General features: G+C 37.5%; 1 protein-coding gene across 1 annotated transcript in view; it reads left to right on the plus strand.

Moving 5' to 3' along the window:
- Positions 1-23,045, plus strand: part of ADGRV1 (adhesion G protein-coupled receptor V1) — a 285,963-nt gene that overhangs the window by 139,288 nt on the left and 123,630 nt on the right. The gene's annotated exons all lie outside the window — the stretch shown is intronic.

The raw sequence follows: 23,045 nt of genomic DNA on the forward strand, positions 1-23,045 counted from the left end.
TGGAAAGATGTCTTATGAAGGAGATTTTATGTATATTTTTAATGCCATAAAGATGATGCGAGAACAAATGTAAATATAAGCTTAAGGCTGGAATGCTGAGATTATGTAAAAATATCAGCCTAACAGGTACTCAGAAGAGTGTGTGACATAAGGGAATGATATGGTAGATATCACAACAGTCCTGCATTACCTGTAGAATTTTAGCAGCTGGCATGCCTTTCAGACAAGCTTGTACATGGCAGTGGTTGATGTATCATTTTATTCATGTAACTTCACAATATAGTTTTTTGTTGTACAACTGGGTATACTGAAAATGTTTGTCACACATCTAGATTTAAAACAGAAGCTGGAAAGATCCTGACAGCACTTCTAGGCATCACTGGGTGTGAAAGTATCTTGCATCTTAGGGTGTAAAATTGCACTGAAATCTCAGTTCTTCATTTCTGAAACACATACTTGGTGTTTTCTAATAGTTCTGTGTGGTTACACAGGAAGCTAGCTCATTCCAGACACCTTCAGTATGCATGGTTACTCTTGTACACACGAGCAGACCTCATCTGGGACACACAGCTCCTAACACATGTAAGGACTTGCATATGGCAAAATGTCAGAATTATAGAGAGCAAGACTACTGGGATTTCTATAGCACATCTTACATCCTAATGATAGATTTAGCAGTAGTTTCCTCTGCTTTTCCTTTGTAGTGAATGTTGAATTCTCTTTGCTCCCAAAATCGTTTGATATTTTGCATTTGATGGAGCTACACCTATCCATGTTGCATTCTTCCTGTCTCCAATACTTTTCCATTTCATTGGCAGTATACTGTACTTTCAGAAGAGAGGAGCTTGTGTCTTTTCACAGTATGTTTTGTCTTTCACAGAAGTCTTTTGTTACATTTCTGTGAGGGCTCCTTACTAGGTATTTCAAACTCACTTAAACATCTTAATTTAAACACAGAAGCATACAATGATTGAAGTTAAAGCATGCCTCATAAACATAGAACTGGTGCTCAGGACCATCTCCAAATAGCTTTTGAAGATTCCTAGAGATTCCCAAACCTCCCTGGCCAACTTGTGCCACTGTTCAGTCACTCTCACAGTAAATCAGTGTTTCCTGATACTCAGGTGAAGCTTCAGTTTGTGCTTTCTGCCTCTGTCCCTGTCACCAGGCATCACTGAAAAGCAGCTGGCTCTGTCATCTGTGCTCTGTCCCTACAGGTATTTACATACATTAATAATTTCCCTCTTTGAGACTGAGCAGTCCCAGCTCCCTCAGCAGTTCCTTGCAGGAGTAGACACAGCATACCATAAACATCTTGCATGTCAAGGTGTTTGAGTCTCCAGTATGTGACTGGCCCTCTTACACTGGGGATCCCAGAACTGGAGACATCACCCCAGATGTGAAGAGAGGAAGAGAAGGAGGAGGATATACCTTGACCTGCAGGCAGTGTTCTGCCTGATGCAGCCCAGAACACTTTCTCTGCAGCAAGGGCATATTGCTGGCTCATGGTCAGCTTGGTGCCCACCAGCACAGCCAAGATCTTGTCTAGAAAGTTGCTTCCCAGCTTCCAGGAAATATTGGAACCTTCATTTCAGGAAAGTTAGTGCTGCTATTTTGATGCTGATTACATCTCTGAAGTCTGCTGTGTACCTTTAGAAATATTGAGCAACTTTCTTATTTAACCTCCTGCTCAAAGCAAGCCCAGCTGAGGTCAGGCTGTTCAGGACCCTGTCTAGTTAATTTCTGAGCCTCTCCAGCAGTGTAGAACCCACAGGCTCTCTGGGCAACCTTGTCTGATGTTTGGCTACCAGTAGTGAAAAATACCTCCCAATGCTTAGTTTGAATTTCATGTTATCCCTCATGCTGTCAGCAGCTGCAAGGAGTGCTTGTTTTCCTCATTTCTAGGTATTTCTGCAAGATAACTTAGAACAGTGATAAGATTTCCCCCTTCCATACGCTTAACAGCCCCAGGTCTTTTGCATATTCTGTAGTCTAGACCCCTAAACATTATGATGGATCTTGACTGAGCTTGCTCCAGTGTGTCAGTCTCTTTCCTGAAGTGAAAACCCTGTCTCTATCCAGATATTGTCACACCAGTGTTGAGTAGAGGAAAACAATCACTTCTCTTTACCTTTTCCTGGTAGAATCCAAACAGGAGTACTGTGCTGCTTTCCATCAAGGAATATGGCTGATTTATGGTCAGCTTGCCATCCTAGAGCCCATAGAACCCCTAGAATCCTGAGGAGGTTCTGCCTGTATGGACTGCATACTGTTGATCACAACCCTTTGAGCCTTATAGTGCAGGAAGTTTTCCACTCACCTTCATTATCCATCTAACCAAAACATGTCTCAGCATTTAAATGATAACACTGAGAATACCACAGAAACCATGTCAAAGGCCTTGCTAAAGTTAAGGAAAACAACACTGGCTGCACTTGCCTCAACCATTCATCTCCTTATGGCAGGAGAATGGGCTGGTTAGGAATGCCTTTCCCCTCATAAACCTCTGACTGCTGTTCCCAGCCACCCTCCTGTCCTTGTCCTTGATATAGCTTCCAGCAGGATTTACCCTATAACTGCTCTGGGGACGGCAGCCAGGCTGGCTGCACCTTTGTACTACAGATATCCTATTTTTTTGGAATTTAATGATTCATCTCTATGCTTGAAAGTAGTTAAGTCAGGACAAATGGAAATAAATTGATGCTTCACCTATTGCAAGAATCTTCACACATGGTGTCAAAGGGTTGTTTTCGTAACTATCTACACCTGAGGTGAAGAGTTGAGGTCTAAGTGCATGTCCAGAGTTCTTAGAACCTCAAAATAAGTCAAATATTAAATTATGTCCCAAATCAGACCTTGTTTCACTTTGAGGTGTTATTTGTGTGATCTGCCTTGATGCTCAGTTTTGGTCTAGTTATTCTGCATGATATCTTTAACATGCTTAGAAGTTTATATAGTAAAAAAACTATCTAAAGGTTTTTACTTCATGGATGGAGAAAAATGGCAGTTGTTCATGCAGGAAAATACTACAGAAGGTGACAGATTAAGATAGAAATTATCTTTGAATAAAGGACAGGAGCATAAAAAATGCCATTATTGCCTTTCCTTCTCCATGTACAAAGGCAGTACTGAGAAGTAAGGTATCTCTGGCTTCTGGAATACTGCACTCTGTTCTAGCTGCTGAAGAACTTAAAAAATGATCAAGTTAACTTCACCTTGGGCCCACAGGATTTCTTGTCTGCTTGCTGTGCTGTGCTTAAATACACTGCATTCTTAATTTTGTGTGAAGCACTGACCTGTGCAGAAGAATTTTTGAGAATAGGTTCACATGATGTGTAAATAGAGTAATTTAGTGTAATTACAGAGCTACTGTTTAGAACAGTTCTGAGTCCTTTTGTTCTTACTTCTCAACCCCTAAAATCCATGCCTCTCCTCATCTCTTTTCCCTTCATCGTGCGATTATTCTGCAAGTTTAAAAATGAAACTTTTGGAAAAGGATTTTAGCAGGGTAACTGCTTACCCATCCAGCTAGCTTGGAGAGGAAGTAGAGACAGTTTGGCAGGAGCTGTTGAAGGAAAGAATGTGGTTTCAAGGCAGACTGGAAAGAGAAGGGACATGTTTCACAAGAGTGAACTGGACTACTGTGCTAGTTCTGAAGGGCTGATGGGCAAACTTCATGCAGTCTCTTGTGCTGTGATGTGCTGGCATGTGTTCTGTCCAGAGGGAACCAGTCTGATTAGGAAGCTGAAGTTTAAGAGAAAACTGTAAATTGAAGGTGTTTGTACAGCTATATCCATCTAAAAGGTTTTGAAGAGAATGTTTGTGAGTAAATATTTACAATACAGTTACATGTGTCATGGGTTTGATGACCAGTGGCTCTGTATGAGTTATCTGAGACAGTTTCAAATGATAAATTCTTAAGTGAAAATCAGCACCTAATAATTCCTAGTTTAAACAGAAAACTAGGTGTTTAAAAATTAAACACCAGAAAATTATTATATCTTTAGCAGAAAAGAAAACAAAACAAAACAAACCCCCACAAGCCTTAAAAAGCTTTTCAGGTTATTTCCACTGTTGTGTAAATCCTTAATGTAATTAAGTTTTCCTATAGTATCTGACCTGCGTGTTCATTAAGCTGGTAGCATTTATTTTTCTGATTGCTACCAGTGCGCTGATTGTTATCACCTGTAGATGGCAGTCAAACCTTTTCAGAGTTTGGTTAAGAAATTTGCTTTTCCGAGCCTGTGCCTTCTTTGTGGTTGCTTACAGCAATCATTACTCTGCCAATGATGGGGAATGATGACTCAGAATATTCGATCTGAGTTTCATTCACGGTGTGTCTGGAGCTTCCAGCGTCAGTGGAGCATTTGTAAAGCCTTTAAGAATGGGTGTTTCACCAAGCTTTTGGTGAAAACCGTTGGAAAGAGATAAAAGGCTGGATCTTTCTAAAGCTTTCTTTTTTTTTTTTTTCCCTTTTTCATTCTGATACTCAAAGAATGGTGATCTCTATAGTAAACACTATTTCTTGATATAAGCATGAGGCCAGCTACTTAAAAGCTAAAGCTCAGGAAAAGGTAGAAAGCAATGCAGATGGTCTGAGACCTGATCCTTAAGGTCTCAGACTGGGGAGTGTGGAGGTGTAGAAGCAGCTGAAATATCTCTGTCCCATGGAAAGAGGAGAAGAGTAAGTGAACTAGTAGTCGTGGCCAGATGATGGAGCATGCAACAAATAAATCTGAGATATTAATATAATTTAAATTTTACATTATACCATTTCATCAGCCAACAGGTTATTCTGGTCTCTCAATGATAACTTGACTAGATGATTTTTAAAGGTCCCTCCCAAGCCAAACTTATGCAGTATCAACAGTACCCAGAAATTTCTGCTTTTTCTATTCATGGACAGAATGTTACTTTGGCACTGTTATTCACTTTTCTGATGTTGAGTCACCATGTAATGTTAATGCACGGGCTGTTCTTATCTTCTTAAAGATTATCTCCTAGATTTTGCCAAAACTCAGATATATGAGCAATACTATAACATATGTTAGAATGCTGCTACATTATCTCACACCTCCTGTCCTCACTGCAAACAGTCAAATGTTCTGTTTATCACTTTAAAGTATGAGATTTCTATCAGATACTGATGCCTTCCAGCTCATTTTTCATTAGCCCCTATATTTTCCCAGCATCACAAACACACAGAGGACCACACATGGAGAGGAACAGACAGCAACATTCCCAAGTTTTCTATTTAGTGCTTTTCTGTATATCTACTGTGAAGCAGGTTTACAGTGCTACCTTGCTCTTCTTGGTGCTTTTTCTGAGATTTTTCTACTCTTACTCCCATCTTCTGTCTCCTTTCTTTCTTTCTCTTTGCTATGCCTACTCATGTGTGCCATAATTCCTTAAGAAAAAGATATATATTACTTCTCCTAATTAGCAAACCTCCCATTGTTCATTTCCCTGCTACAGACTTTCCTCAGCCCTGTCTTGATGGAGAGAAGATCCTCAGCAGTTGCTGCTACAGATAAATCCAGCCCCTAGCAACAGCTGTGCAGTGTTAATCTGAAGTTTCAAAAACACACTTACCTTATCTTTTGGAGAAGGAAATCCACAGGCTTTCCTGACTAATAGTGCCACAATGGTTTTGCTTTACAGCTTATTAAAATTATACTGTTGAATGTCTAGCTCCTGTTTCCACAACTGTCACTGTTTGCTTATTTCAATGTGCAAGAATATGTGCAAGAATATTTTAAAAGAGTCCATTTTGGCAGTTTTATCATGACCTACTTCTTCATATCTTCCAGGCAGCTAATGTTCCATACACAGTAGATTAATAAGTCCTTTTCAAGGCTTAATTGGATTAATTACTGGTTTACACAAAACCAGAGCCCTACCTTGCCAGATGCATATGGCAAGTGCAATTTTAAGTGTGTTGGGGCCCTAATTGCATTTGAAAATGACTGAATAAGATCTTCATAAATACCAGCTTATTAATGATCATAGTTAACTGTGATTAAATACACTTGTATAATTTTGTTTAATCAGCAGGCTGTAGTAGAATTTTATATGCTTGTGGATGAGATTATGTTCATATAGTAATTTTTTCCTGGTATTTTTATAGAAAGTGCACTCTGAAAATGGCATTATGTGGATTTATAAGACTCAAACAGGTCATACACAAAGACAGGAGAGTCTTTTCATTTCAGTTGCTCTATTGTCCCATGTAGGTCATGTCAGTATTTTGTGCTAAATAGAGTATGATATCAAACAAAGACATTAGTAAAAAATTATCTGAACATCTGAACAGACTCTGAAGAATGACCATGAAAATCATAAATACTGGGAATGATGATGATGATCAGTGAAGAAAATGAAGAGTTTGGGTTATATATTAGCCAGAGAGAGTAACACGGAACATGTAAAGTACATGTTTATATACAGAAAAAAACTGATTTTGTTCAGACATGAAAAAGGCATAAAACCCATGATGGCTAATCACAAACATTTGTTATATTTCCATATTCCTACTACATTTGGAGCATTTCTTTTTGTATTAACAGGTTTAGGCATTCAAGCAATATAAAAGATGAGAGAATCAAGGCCAGTATGTAATACCAAAAGCAAATCTACAGGAGGAAAAAAGCTTTGGTTACCAAAGAAATAAGTTTCCTGAATGACCACTGCACCTAAGAGGGCCTCATGTAACAAAGCTGCAAAGTATATAGTCAGGACATAGGTGACTGAATCATGTAACCTGCTGCAAAACAATGCACAGCACAGGTTTTATTTTGATGGGAAGAGACAGTCACTGAAGAGACATCATAAATCATGTTCTGCTGAGTTCTTTCTAAATTAGTAGCCAGACAGAATTCACAGCTGGTGGGCAATGATTCACCCATAGAAAACTAAAGAACCAGGAAATTCTAAACTTTTTTTTGTTTGGTTTTGCTTTAAATCCAACTGTTTTTTTGAACAAAGCAGGTGAAAGAATAAAAGCCAACTTTTAAATCACATGGCATATGCATCAGTAGAAATTAATTTCTGTGTTCTATTGCAAATTATGGAATTTTCTCTCTCTTTAGGAGACAGGAATAAGCAAATATGAATAAACTATCTACTATGTTTTATTTTTCAGCTGGAATGGAATAAGAGTCTTTCCTTAGTCAATAAGGTCAGCTGGCAATGAATAGGATTTTAGATTCCCATGCTTTCCAAGTTAAGACTGACTGTCTGTGAGTAAACTTAAATAACTGCATCATATGAACACCCAACTTTCTCATCGTTTACTCAGGGATGCAAAATTTCTTCTCCACCCAAAGGACAGATTTTCTACAAAAAGTACTGCCTCTCCAGTATCTATCCCTGGTCTTTGCACAAATAGGAAACAAAAAAGCCAGACAAACAAATAAAACCAATCTTGTAGCTTTTAACTGTCCTGCAACAGTTTCAGAAAGGTAGTCCTCTAGTCCATGGTCTGATTGAAAACTGTTCCAGCCAGTCTAAGCATAGATCTTTCACTGGATAGGACCAGGTGGCACACAGGTGCCATACAAATGTTATGGTGAGGTCAGTGGGATCCTTCTTATCTGTGCTTCTAGCATAATTATTCTCTACAGTGCCCAAGTTCAAAACAAGGAAAACTCAAAAGTAATTTAGGAAATAACTTTTCTTTTTTACATAAACAAACAGAAAAATTCTGTAACACTAGTTGAAACCCTGGCTCCTGATAGGTGACCTTTTGCTTAAATGTGTTCCCACACTGAGAAAAAAGTTGGGGAGAGATCAATTTGAATGTGTCCCATGAAGATGCATCAGTCCTCTAAGTCAAACATGCACAGAGAATTTATCTTCCCACCACCTCTCATAGCTGTGCATGATTCAGCACAAAGTAAATAAGTGGTAGTTAGAAAAATATGAAACTAAAAGATGTAGATGCAGAACCTCCTGCTCCCCTGAAAAGCACAGTTAAAAGTTGCTCATAATTGGTGCTGTTTGTTATTTCTGAAGTAGCTTTACGATATTTCATCTTGTGCATGAGTATCATCGGTGAACCAGATGCAGTAGTGTACTCGATTAGTGAGAATTACATGTACATTTTCAAAAGGTCTCCATGGGAGATAAAAGACTGAGCTTTATAAAAAAAAAATCTATCCTCACATTAAATTATGCTCTGTAATTGGTGCAGATCCTTGCAGTCTTGTACCTCGGAGCAGAGTTTTAGGTAGATGAGTGGTTAATGTGTTCCTAAACTCTCCTCTTAACGATTGCCAACTCATTAATTCTTCCTGATACACAGAGCCCTACCCTTGACCTGGGAAAGGTTAAAGTAATGTTCATATATTAAACTTTATATTCTGTATAAACGTGTACCTTGCCTTTTACTTTATTCAGACCAATGTATACGGCACTAATACTTTGCAGCTCATTATTAACTCTTAGCTGAGATCAGACATGATCGCTTCAGGATAATTAATGGTTTGGATGTCTCAGTTTCCCAACTTCAAAAAAGAAGAGCTTTCAGGATATATTTGATAGTAAATGCTGTCTGTTGTTAAAATATGTTTTGTTAGCATAAGACTGGTTTCTTAAAGCCTTGTGTATATGTGGTTTCACTGGAAAAGGAATGAAATTTAAGCAAATAAGGAAGTTGGAAGAGATGGCAGTCGCCATATGATTGTTAATTCTAAAGCATCAGCTTTTCAGACACCTTCCATGTTATAAAATCCTACAAATTAGTGATGGAAACATCACATCTAACTTCTAACTTTTAGAGTGTAGTTTTTCTTTGCTCTGTGCCAGCAGAACAGCCAAAGGGATAAAATCAAAGGTGAGCTTGATTTTAATTGTACTAATAAATCATTCCCAACATAAGAAACAAGTCTAAGGCTATGTTGATCTTCTGTGTGAGAGCATGAATGGAAAATGGGTCTTTTTATTAGAAGCAGAAATGAGAAGTAACTCCTTTGAAATCCAGTGATTTCCATGGAGCAACCTTGTGGCTGAGCTTTCATTGCTCTGCTGGGAGCAGGAGGCACTGGGAATTTCCTCACAAACCCTTGCTGTCTTCTTGCCTGGAATATTTTCCTTCAGCTTTATAATAAACCTTTGCTAATTTCAGCCTACTTTAGAAGACTGGGAAGTATGCATTATAAAATAATAAGATGGGGTAAGAGACCTTTCTGAAGATAACTTTTTGCATCTCCCAGTTTTAACATCCCACTGCAGTCTGTGACACTCATCCACATGAATGGAGCTGTGGTACCCTTCACACAGTGTTTGCTAACAATTTAGGTCGTTTGGGTTTAATTCTTTTTTATCTTTATATTCAGACAGTTCAGTTTTGGAGGCTGAAACACAGCATATCACTTTGCTGATCGAAGCAGTCTGCCCAAAGGCATGGATCGTTCTTTTCCCAATCTTTCACAACAGCAAGTGTGAAAGCTAAGCTTCATTACAGGAAAAAGCACCTTCAGAAACTTTTTTTATCTGGAAATGCTGAGCTGCATTATTACTGATAAATATCCAACACCAATAGATAGTGAGTTTATCTAAGGAAAAAAGAAGCAATTTATTTTTTTAAACCTTGAAATTACTGACATGTCATCTATCTACAAAGTGCCATAACAATCTACAGGATTCTGCCAACATTAAGCTATGTATAACATAACATTTGTCCCCTTTTCAAAATTAACTGCCTAATTAGTTAACATAGTGTTACAAAGCTGGAAACTTGTTTTTATACAGCAAAACCAAATTGATGTGACCTTTTATTTTTCAGTAGTTCATTGCCTACTTAATTAATTCATAGTTTTCATACAGGTTGCTTTCTTGTATGATGCTTCCAATGTGCTAAACATTGCAAGAAGAAATTTGAAGAAAAGATCTCATCTGAGGAGTTTTTAGTGTAAAGAATCCACAGGGGGCTTAGCTCTAGCAGAAATCTTCCTGCCTGAAGTTTCCCTTGCACATTGCATCACATTACCCTTTAAAAATATTTTAAGTTATGGAGTTGTTGGTTTGAGATTAATCATTTTGGGGGGGCCATCAGTTTTCAGCAGTGATGAAAATGTAGGTGTTGTAGCTTCACTTGGCTTATTTCATATTCCTCCACAATTCCATCTTAAATTGACTGCGAGAAGTTGTAATGGTTCTGTCCTAGTACTCACTGCGTGATTTTGGATCCTCAGTAATCCTACACAGGTCTGTTACTTAGGCAATTCCACACATCCAGAGTCTAACACTGAAGAAACACCAAAGTAGAGATAGAAATGCGTTCTAAGACTTCATTTGGCACCATTCCAGCTTTTGACCTACTATACAGGTAAAGTATAGGAGCTATAGTAGCTCCCTTTCAAACAAGGTCCAGCCTTTTGCTTTCAAAACCTCAGATGAATTTATTATACGTGGCATGAGTTTAAAAATAGGATAGCAAATCTATCAAGTAAAATAAATGTGTGGGCTCCCTGTAATTTAATTTTCAGCATTTCTAATCTTAAACAAAGGGAGTTGGGATGTATTCTCAGCTCAGACTTTGCATTCCACTTTCTAATCTAAGTATCTCAGCTATATTAGGAATATGTATTAGTCCCCTCTGACTGCAGATTCCCTGCCCTTTCCCTATTCTATGCAGACTTACCTGAACATCAGGTGGAAATCTGGATTCAAATATTTCCTTTATAGTTGTTTTTTAGGTTCAGTTCAGCTCTGTGGTCGGTTCAATAGTACAATTGTTCTCTCTTAGTTTACCGTGACCCAGCAGAATAATATCAGTTGCTACACTCTGAGATAATACAAGGTTTCTAAAACTAATTCTGTTTCTAAGTTCTTTGTTTGGGTTTCTTTTTTATTTTGTTTATTCTTACATTTCCTTTTGGAAATATTATGCAACAATTGAAATGAAAATTTTAAATCCAATAATAAATACTACTACTACTACTAAATTATTAATAATAATAATTATAATAATAACAATAATAATGTATTGCAACACCTAGATTTGTTTATTGCTGTCATGTCCATGAAATTCCATTCCAAGCTTAATCTCATTGTTGAGCTCTGGTTTGCTACCTTTCAGTAGATGGAGTTGAATATTTACACTGAACTGATTTTATAATTACAGTAGTAGCCTAGGGAGTAGGCCCTGCCCTGAAATTTATTTTTTTAAAATATTTTGAGAATGATAAAAAGGAAAATATATCTAACAAAAGGAGTGATACATTTATTGTCCCACTGAACATACCAGCAATATGCAAAAGCAAATGAATTGTATCAAAAACCTGTTCCATCCTACAGGTGTTGATAAACTTGGACTGTGTCCATTTAATTGTCTTTTGTTCCCTGTGATAGTAAATTACCACCTCCAACCATTTGTACTGTAAATATTTTCAAACTTTTGGTGTTTCATTAAACTACCTCTGTACCAGTGCTGATAATCTGACCATGTCCTAGATCAGATTACAGGGTTTTGTTGCTCTGTATGGAATATTTCCTCTTCTTTCCTAAACAAGATTTTTTTTTATTTTGATTGTTTAAAATGTGTGGTTAAAGTGATGGGAGAATATATTACTTGCAGTTGGCCCTATTTTTACTTTTACTGCTAGAAAGTAATAAGTTTTGGAGACAAAGGCTACCTTTTTTTTGGAGTAGGTTAAAGAGTAAGTGTGCTTTTAATATATCCTCCTGCTTTCACTCGACTTTTATCAAGTCTGGACATCTCTTAAGAAAATATAAAAAAGGCCAATAGATCTACTTTTCATGTAAAAAAATGATTTTCTTGTCCTCTCTCACAGTTGACTGCTCTTTGCTCAAGGTACTGAGGTTTCTTTCTAAGCCCAAGGAAAGATATCAATATAGGTTTATTTTAGGTGTTCAGAGTGGTTCTATTTTGCTTCTGCACACTTTCTTATGTTGGTATAGGTCATCAAGATAAGTAACTCCAGGTGATGAAGAGAGGTGATTCAGTTTTCATCACTTTGGTTTCAGAGATATGTGTTATTAAGTTAAGAGTTTTATAGACTATAAAAACTTGCAGTTACCAGAAATATTAAGTTTTATAGGGTTGTTTTCTAAGCTCTTTTCAAGCAGTTAGAGTGAAACAAAGCAACCAGACTTTCTCTCACACTTTAATATGCTGCTCAGAATAACTGTGTAGGTGTATCCAAGATCCACTATCACCAATTCCTGCTGAAGACCAAAAGGCTGAAATGCTGTGCTGGAGGTTCTTCTTGCAGAGCTGGTTTGGACAAAAGCAAGACCTACTGCCTATCTCTCAGAGAATCCTTTAAATGCATAATCTCTATCTTCATTTTCATTTCTGATCTGTTTCTCTTTCACGTGGTCTCTATTGATGTCATCACTTGTTCCTCTCAACTTTGATGGAGAACGTGAATAGACAATAAGGAGTTTAGTGTAAGGTTAATTGCTGCCAACAGTTTCCTGCTTCCTGTGACATGAAGGTATCTTTGATAGTTTGGTAGTTCATCTATCTCAAACTTTTTAAGCCTATTTTTATTAAAAAAAATTCTTTAGAAAAATGAAGAAAAGCAGTGCGCCATGGTACAGGAAAACAGCTCCTCTTGTTTTGTTTTTTTTTAAAAAAAAACAAACAAACCCTTATACGTAAACAAGTGAATTGAAATTATCATGTTATCATGTCCTTTATACAACCTCTTGAAAATATAAACAGGATCAAGAATAACAACTGAAAAGACTTCTGATAAATCCATCTGTATACAGGAGAACCAAAGCTCCTGTTAGAACTGGCCACTCCTGAGCAAAATGAGAAGTAGACTCCAAGCTGTTTTGTGGGAAACAAGAAAAAGGAATTAAGCCAGCCCTGCAGTAACTCAGTCCTGTTTGATTTAAACCTGAGGTGCCTGCCAAGACATACCTGCTGGATGCCTCTGAGTCTGTAGGGTCCACATTGCTGTTCAGTCTTCGTGAATAGCAGAAACCATAATTTTCTCTTGCAAATCTTTGTTGTAAACAAAATAGTTTTTTTACTATTACTAATAGTTATTAATAAACTCTTTGTCACGGTTTAACACTGTCCCAGCAATTAAACCGAATAACAGATGCTCTCTATTAATGTCTCTCTCCTCCTTGATAAAGAAAGGAGAGAGAATAAGGGAGAGAGACTGATGGGTTGGAAACTAAACTACACAGCTTTAATGAACAGTAATGATAAATAGGAAAAATTACTAAATATATACAAATATACAGGAAAATGGAAACCACATTCCTCCCTCCTTTCCCCCAATAACTCTCACGTCACCACCGAGGCTGCAGGGCAGCCCTGGGAAAGTCCAGGCTGGACTCCTGGAGTCGGCAGCAGTCGGGAACCGGAGGCAGGAACACACAGATATGGGCTGGGATGGATCAGGACCACAGGCAGACGAACGGACGGGATCCTTCCAGGATGCCGGGTGAAGGAAGGGAAGAAGGGAAATCAGGAAATCCAGAAGTCTGGAAATCTGGAAATCCGGAAAAGATCTGGCTCGGCCCTCGTGATGCCTCAAATTTATACTGAGTGTGACGTATATGGGATGGAATACTCTGTTTGGTCAATTCTGGCATCTATCTTGTCTGTTCCTCCCCAAAGTATGGCTCAGGTGGGACCTCTTTATCCTCCTGGACAGTAAAATGTTTTCCTCAGAGCTGAGCAGTGTCCTTGGCTCTGCACACCAGTCTCTAGCAGTAACTATAAACATCAAGTGTTATCAATCCTAGAAGCACACACTGTCTGAGAAACTTGCTGTTAATTTCAGCAAGTGCAACTACTTACAAGAGACTTGGCTAAAAGCAAAAGTACAAGACAGAAAATCACCTTTATCCTGGCCCAAACCAGGACACTCTTAGTTATCAATAAACTGTTAGTTGAGAAGAAAATTGATTATCCTATAATTAAACACAGATTTCATCACTGAATAAGTCTACATCCTTGAAGTTCCAGACTAAGAAAATTGTACAGTAAACTAAGCTAGCATGAATTTTCCACCTTCTGCTTCCTAGGTAGTTTTGTATGACAGAGATGGAGCAGCATGAACATTTCACGTAAGTTTTACTTTTCAACAAATGTTCCAGCTGAAGCAAGAGCTGTTCACAAAGACTGACTTCAGTTCAGTGACCTTAACCTCCCCGTGTTCCCTTCCTGCAGAGGGAAATCATCCTCCACATCGTAACAGCTGGGTTAGAATTGTTGTTGTGCTGAATTGCTGTGTGGGGAATATATCACTCTTTTTTACCTATAGTGAGATTGTCTTCCCCAAATTGAATTTAGCCTTTGTGAGTTTCTCCACTTCTCTCTTTAGTGGTGTCTTCATCCTGCTTCTATTTTAACAAAGCAGAACCTAATCTGGAGTGTTAAAAAAACACACGAAGAAATGACCCGTAGTCACAAAACTTTCCAACAGGTATTTCCCCTTTTAAAATTTTTTCAAGCATAGGTTTAGAATATGGCTGAGGAGTGTAAGGTAGCCTTCTAAAATTTTGCAGGAAGAAAACTACAGAGAGATATGCAAGGGAACATCAGTGTTTATTTTTGTGTAGGTGGCTACATAAGTAGTCTGACTAGATATTTCTTAACTAGACATTTAAAGATCAACTAGCTATCTTGGATCAGTAATTTGAATCTTATATAATAAATTATAGGGTAGGACATCAGAACTGAAATTAGATATGATAAAGAAACTTCTTTAGTAAAAGTGTTTTTTACTAGACTAGATGAAAGTTAGTAGTTTAGATGCTGGACACATTTAATTTTCTTAGCTGTACAGTTTTTCATCATTGGCTTCCCAGGAAGGTGGTGGAGTCAACATTCCTGCTGGTATTCAAAAAACGTGTGGAATTGGCACTTCAGGACATCCTTTAGTGGGCATGGTGGTTTTTCCTGGGTTATCACCTGGACTTGGTGATCTCAGAGGTCTTTTCTAGTGTGACAATTCTGCAGTTCTGTGATTGAATCAGGATTTAATTTCAGGAGAAATGTCAAAATAGAAATATTTCAAATTTAGATTTTTTCAAAACCATTGTGCTAAAAAGCACGTGTTTATACTGATAAAAATAATTCCTTTCCCTTGACTGATGAACAAAAGAAAAATTAATTTTGGTTAGTTTGGCACTGGTGTGTTTACCTAAGTGACATCAAAATGTCTAATGCATGACTTTGTTTAAAGAATTCTACAAATTTTAATTTTATCAATAGCAACCACTAAGTGAAACTACATAAAAAAAACCTATTTAAGACATATGTGGAATTCATATGTATTAAGAAACTCATTTCAGATTTTGTCTTTGGGGAGATAAGTGCTCTAGAGTTTTATATAATGCTTGAATAACTTGGCTAAGTTACAGGCATTTCCAAGTCAGCACAACTACAATAGTAATTTTATAACCCCACCTGAAACAATCACAGGCAGACAGTGTGGGGAGCTTTTTGTTGTTGTGGTTTTTGTTTTTTCTTTTACAGAGCAGAAATTAAATGGTTGGGCTTCAGTTCCTGGAAAAGTTGCTCTCACTCATTATTTCTGGCTTATTTATGTTTAAAAAATAATAACAACTGAGAATAAGACACTATTCAGTAACTTGTATTGCCGGAAATGATGACAGTGTTAAATGGATTTTCTTTTTGTAAAAAGGTCCAATTACTCTATTATTAATGATATTATTTAAGTACTCATTAAATGTGACATTATTTAATGGGTTCGTGTTAGTTTAAAACCTTCATTAAAGGATTACCCTGGGGGGTTTGTAATCTTGTATTTTTCCATCCCTCCAGTGTTGTATTTCCTACTGTCCCTACAAATTTGGAAACTTTTATGTTTGGACAGTGAATTTGTGATCTTGGGCCCTTAATGATGGTGAAGGCTATGTAGTTTTCAGACTGGAAACTATTAAGCTTTGTGGGTTTCCACAGTCCTTTTTGAAATTATTCTATGATATTAGGGTGATGTTTATTTGTTCTGTGGACCTTAATATCAGGTGATAATTTTCTGTCTTGGTAAGAGTATCCCATTGAATAGTACTGAGCTTCACAACTGACCAGTAGGTTCAATCCCAATATCAAACAGGGTCCATTCTGTATTTTAATTGTGAGTGCACCTCCTTCACTGTGCAGTTAATAGATGGAAAATCAGTGTGTAGCTGGCGTTACTTCTCTCCCCTTGATGTTGGTCAACTGGTATTTTAATAACCTAGGAGTGCAGAAAAAAAGTTTTCCATATCTGACACTATTACATGTTGTAATTTTTTTGCTAGTTGTAATTATCATAATTATACCTAGCACTAGTTTGGTAAGGATGATATTATTGAAATAATTTTGCCAAACCATAGAAAATTTTCCCTCTTTGATGAATTTTCTGAGTTATGGCTATCAAGGAGCACTTTTCATTGGACTAAAGTTTTATAATCCCAAAGAGAGGGGTTGCAACAGTAATTAGTAATAAGTTTCTGTCACTTTTCCAGTTAATGTAAGTAATCTCTTTTACTAGGTTCATCTATTTCATTAGGCCTGCTGAGAAGCACCTATCTTAAGTTGGGAGTATCTGGTTCTAGAAACTGTTTCAGAACTGGGAAAATCTGATGGAAGTACACTGACATTGCATCCTATATTAAGGGTGTTTTGAGGATCTTCAGTGAACCCTCAGGCATCACTTTGTCAGTGAAAAATAAAGTATAAAAGTATTATGTATATAAAACTGTTATATTTTAAAAGTGTGTCTGATCTGTACCAGACTAAAATCTGAAATATCTTTGTATACACGCATAGGTATTCACACATAATATATGTGGATACATATATATATATATATATATGTGATGTGTATATAAATATATACATAGACACACAAAAAAATACAGTTATAAGGAAAAGAGAGACCAAAAGGCAGAGGCTGGCAAGACCAGACAAGCTATACTAAACTAGGTGAGACAGACTAAGCTGCAAACACAAGCACTGGTACAATTCAAAATGAAAAAAATCTTCACAAAATGACAGACTGCAGCATGTGTGTATATTTCAACATAATCTTTTTTTATATATATGCAATCCTTATACCTTCCTTAATTTTCTCTAACTTACTCCTGAAATCTCACCTGGTCAGGAGACTCTGTTTGTTTGTTACTTTTGCAATGCCAAGATGGATTTATATCGAATAAATGTCATCTCCAATTAATCTTAAGATTCTGATTACATATACTTAGCCTTTTGTAGGCCTTCCAGATTTATGAGGCACACTACACTTTCCTCTCTGAATTGTCCTACAGTGATTCAAAGTGTAGATGGCCAGAATACTGCCATTAGTACTCTTTGCCAGGTGAAGAAAAATTTGCTTTATTATTGGAGAGACCAGTATATTTCCTCCCACAGTAGTTTCTGGAAATTTCCTTTTTTTTTTTTTTTTTTTTTTTCTTTAATCTTGGCCAGCTGCTGTTTAACAGTGGCTTATATCACCCTTGTGCTCATTACAGCTTTCTCTCCATCCTCTCCCAATTCCCACCGTTGCTACATTGAAATGCTGTAATTACTTGATTTCTTTCTTCCTTCTTTCTTTAGCAGTTTCTCCTTCTACATCCTCTTCACTCCCTCCGTGATCATTGCCTTCCACCACCTCTTAGCCCTTAGTTCTGGCTGAATGCTGGATGCTGCAATTTGACCTCCTGCTGCTCTGACATCTCCCTGCAACTTCTCTTACTCCCCACTCTTATTCCAACATAAACTTCTTAGATTAAGCCAAGCTAATTAAGTCTGTTATCTCCTTTTTATTTATTCAGTAGCCCTTGTTAACCCCAAATGATGGTGACCAGTTGTTCTTGGGCACTGTACTCTCCTTACTGTTTCATACTGTGGGACTTCTAATGTGCTCAGTCACAAATGTCTTCTCTGAATATACTCAGAATTAAGTATAAAGCAATAATGTGTTTTCTTTTATTAATCTGCTTGCATCACTATGAAGGATGCAGAAGTCTAACATGCTAGTTTTTTACTCCATTTCTTATTAATTAACGAGATATGATGATGGCTAACTCTGTCTAAGTTATATTAAGGCACTTCCTGTAAAATAAGTCCTCCCACCTAATTTCTGAGCTGTACTTGCTTTTGTCCTTGTTTCAGTTTTATGGAATGGATTTGTGCTGGTTTATTTGATAATCACCATTCTGTGATACTCTTCCCATCTAGAGTTACACTAAGTTCTTACTAAGATCTTAGCTTAGCTTCTCTTTTGAAAGGTTGGTTGATGGAACTGTCTTCCTCAACGTCTGCAGGAGGCCCTTTATGCTCTGCATCATCACAGAATCACAGAATTTCAGGGGTTGGAAGGGACCTCTGAAGACCGTGAAGTCCAGTCCCCCATCCAGAGCAAGACCAAACTAGATCAGGTCACCCAGAAATGCATCCAGATGGGTCTGGAAAGTCTCCACAACATCTCTGGGCAGTCTGTGTCAGGGCTCTGTAACCCTTACAGGAAAGAAATTCTTCCTCACGTTGAGGTGGCACTTTCCATGATTTATCTTTCATCCATTGCCCATGTCCTATCACAGGGCACAAGTGGGAAGAGATTGTCCCTTCCTTCTTGACACCCAGCCTTGACATATTTATGACATTTAGGAAAATACAGGGAGATCCAAGTAACCACTAACTGAGCCTGGTTTAGGCTTGAAAACTGGACAGCCACATTACTGCAGCATTTAACTCAATCCAATTAGTTCTATCCAGACCTGATGCAACTGTTGTTCTTCCAAACACCACATTTTTTTCCTATGCACACTGTGTTGCTGGGATGTCACAGCTTAGGCTTTTGATATTCTCAGGGAAACATATGCTAGACATCTTTGCAAATGTGCATGTCTTGTTAACACACTTTGGCTCAATTTTTAACATTCAGATTAGCAGCCTGGTGCAGCATATGCATTTCTCCCCCATCTTACCTGCTTATATGTTTTTACCTGTTCTACAACAGGCTCCATCTTTGATTCTTATCCACAAAAGCACCCCTAACTTGTTTTTATGTTGATAAGAAAAATAGGATTAAAACAAATTACAGATTGGGCAGTTTAATACTCAGGAAGACTCTAATACTGTCTTTTAGGTTAATAATACAGTTGAGTAAATTACGCTATAATATTTACAAATGAAGATGATTAGAAAGAAATTAAAGGAACATTTATTTTTATATATATAATTAAAGAAATTTAATTTCTTTAGAAAAAAAATAAAGGAACATATGAAATTGCTAGTGTCAGGAATTCATAATATCTAAACTGTTGAGTCTGTTTGGCCCAGCAAACTGGGCTACTTATTAATTTAATATATGGTGAGACAGGAAAAAAAAAGTATGTATATATATATTTGATGTTCTTATCTCAAGGTATTCTTACAAAGCAGAGAGTTTTGATTGAGATTATATAAAAAACTACTTATATTTGTGTGTATGTTTTTATAGCTCAAATAAGAGTCTTACTTCAAATGTGCTTTTTTCTTTTGTTGGTTTTCTTTTCAGTGTTCTGCACAGGCTGTGGTGGAGATGAAGTTATTTTTCTTCATAGCAGCCTCTGTAGTGCACTATTGAGAACAGGGATATTCCATACTTTACAGTGTTGTATTTAAAAATAAAAACTGAGCTGGGGGGAGGGGCTGGTCTTTCCTGGAGACTGGATGTCCATCTGTATACTCGTGGGAAGAGGTGATTGATGTATCACTTGTTTTTATTCACTTTTCTCCTCTTCCCAAGTTATCTTTACCTTGACTATGGGTTTTCTCACTTTTCCCCTCCATTTTTCTCCACTCTCTTGCTGGGTTGGCTGTGGGGACCTCCCCCCATTGCAATTTCAAAAATAACAGTTAGCCACTAAGAATTGGAAAAGAAGTTATTACTTTGCATTGCCTTTAACATGTGCCTTTCACAGACTTCAGGCACTGTGGCAAACGTACAGATTAAATGGGTTTTCATTTATATAAATACTTACCTCATTATTTTCACATGATATAGCTAAAAGCTAAGGATGGAAGTATTTTTAAAATTCTTATTATTCTTCTGATATTTAATTTCTGCCACAATTCAACTGATATTTTGATTGAAGAAAAAATAATGTTTAGGAAGGAGAGAACTGTTGTAGTAAGATTTCCTTTCTAAACATGCAGCTATAAATGCACGGAAACACTGAATGAACAGGAATTTGTCCTAAGCAGCAAGAAGAATTATCTTCTTGGCTTGAAGAATATTACATTTCTTCTCTAGAAGCAGTCTTCCCAGTAAAGTTATAATAGAATCATAGAATCCTAGAATTGGCTGGGTTGGAAGGGACCTCAGAGATCATCAAGTCCAACCACTACTGCTGCAGTTCCCAGCCCATGGCACTGAGTGCCACATCCAGTCTCTTTTGAAATATCTGCAGGGATGGAGAATCCACTACTTCCCTGGGCAGCCCATTCCAATGCCTGATCACCCTCTCCAGAAAGAAATTCTTTCTAATATCCAACCTAAACCTCCCCTGGCACAACTTGAGACCCTGCCCTCTTGTCTTGCTGAGAGTTGCCTGGGAAAAGAGCCCAACCCCCCCCTGGCTCCAACCTCCTTTCAGGGAGTTGTAGAGAGTGATGAGCTCTCCCCTGAGCCTCCTCTTCTCCAGCCTCAACACCCCCAGCTCCCTCAGCCCTTCCTCACAGGAATTCTGCTGGATCCCTTCACAGCCTCCTTGCTCTTCTCTGGACCTGCTCCAGCACCTCAATCTCCTTCCTGAGCTGAGGGGCCCAGAACTGGACACAGGACTCAAGCTGTGGCCTCCCCAGGGCTGAGCACAGGGGCAGAATCCCTTCCCTGGACCTGCTGGCCATGCTGTTCCTGAGCCAGCCCAGGATGCCATTGGCCTTCTTGGCCACCTGGGCAAACTGCTGGCTCCTGTTCAGCTTCCTGGCAATCCAAACTCCAAAGTCCCTCTCTGTCTGGCTGAAAACTGTGGGTGGGTTTTATGTCTGTGATAAGTGTTCTGACTAATGTTTTAAATGATGAGAAAAAAGAACCAAAAATAACCCTGCTAAATTTATTAATATCATATTTATGGTTAAATTTCATATATATCGGTGAACGTATTTACCCGAATACCAGTTACTTGTAGTAAGTTCTGCAAGATTTTTTTAACATTTGGCCAGCTGCTTTTGAACATTTACGTTGCAATATCCAGAAATTTATTTTCTGGTTCAGGAAAGAAATCCATAATTTATCTACAAAGGCCACCCCCTCCTTTTACTCTTTATATTTATTTATATTTCAGGTAGTACTCTAAATTTCTTAGCCCTGTCACAACTGCCATAACCTCCCTCATTCTTCCTCTACACAAAGGTTATGAAATCTCTTCCCAGGAATTATGAAACCTCTTCCCTCAATCTCACTTAACTTTGCCTTTCAGAATAGCAATTTTTATTTTTTCAAGGTATACATCTGCTTGAAAATTAGAATATAGCTGACTCTCCACAACTTTATTTTTTCAGTCATCATCAGTTTTTTAACCTTTACTTTGCCTTGTATGAGATGATGTTACAATGATATATTTCCATCATTTATTTTCTCAGCAAATTCTTATTTGATAGTAAATGCCAAAAAATGACATTTTTATTCTTCACTTATTTACTACTAGATGGTAGAAAAAAAGATGTTTTGCAAGCTTATTGAAACACAGAATAGCAAAAATACTAACCATGATATATCTTATGCAGATTTTTCTTACTCTGAAACCTGCAAATAATTTCATCGCTGCTTGGTTAACAAAGGCTTCAAGTGAATAAAATATTCATTCAGAAATTGCATTAATAATAAACTTTTCAGAATATTTGAGGGGAGAAAAATCCTTGCTATTTACACCTTTATTTCTTGGTGTATAACACCACTAAAATTAGAGCTGGTGATGCAACTTCTAAAAACTTATCGTATTGTTTTACTGTTAGAATTAAAAACTTGTGTATATTTCTGACTGAAATTACAAAGAAAACACAAGAGAGAGACTCCACCAGGGGAGGTTTAGGTTGGATCTCAGGAAGCTCTTCCTGATGGGCATTGGGATGGAGTGCCCAGGGAAGTGGTGGAGTCACCATCCCTGGAGGTGTTTAAAGTTCATGTGGCACTGAGTGTGGTAGTGTTAGGTCATAGGCTGGGCTTGATGATCTCATGATGGTCTTTTCCAGCCACAATAATTCTGTGAATCTGGAAAGATTAATATGAACCCTATGCAGTTTAAGCAGAAACTTTCTGGCTGACCTGTCTCAGTGGGATAAAGGAGAATAGCTCAGCAGGAAGTTAAATCTCCTGAGGTGTTTCTTCCGTTTCTCATGCTTTTCCTCTCATTTTTACTTGGGAAGCACTTTGGACGATCTTTAGGTTAGTCCTAATTTGGAATGTGATTGTTTTTCATTGTATTTTTTTATTTCAGAAAAAAATTGGTTTTTTTGTTTGGTTGGTTTGGTTTGGTTTTGGTTTTTTTTGCTTTTGTTTTTTGTTTGTTTCTGCTCTTGCTATTTTTCTTTTTTTGCTTTGGTTTGGGTTTTTTTTTTTTTTTTTTTTTTTTTTTTTTTTTAATGAATTCTACATGAAAGTCTGGCTTTTTAATGCCTGTTTGTGACCCACAGGTATCAAAAACCTTCAAAATTATCCAGGTGCTTGCTTGGCAGTATGTTACCATCTGTTAATTCTGACAGAGAATTTTAAGTTCATTTTTCTGACTCATTCTTTGCATATGTATTGTTAGTGGTGGACAAGGCTATTGGGAGGGGTTCTTTGGTGGAGATGTCCAGGTTGGATTAGATAGCACACATCTTAGAAGAAAAATAGCACCAGTTAAGTTTGGAAAGAAAGTTTGTAGTGCACTGCAACATGCTGTGTTAAAATGTCAAAATGGATGGGTGATATAAAAATTTTTATTATCCATAACAGGTTGTGCTGGGGATCTGGTTTAAAGAGGAACCTACAAACATGCCCTCTTTTATGTCTGGCCTTTCATATCCTTCTCAGATTCAAATTTTTCCTCACTGAGTTTTTCACTCATGTTATGCT

This window comes from Calypte anna, chromosome Z, assembly GCF_003957555.1.
Source record: "Calypte anna isolate BGI_N300 chromosome Z, bCalAnn1_v1.p, whole genome shotgun sequence".
Classification (NCBI taxonomy): Eukaryota; Metazoa; Chordata; class Aves; order Apodiformes; family Trochilidae; genus Calypte; species Calypte anna.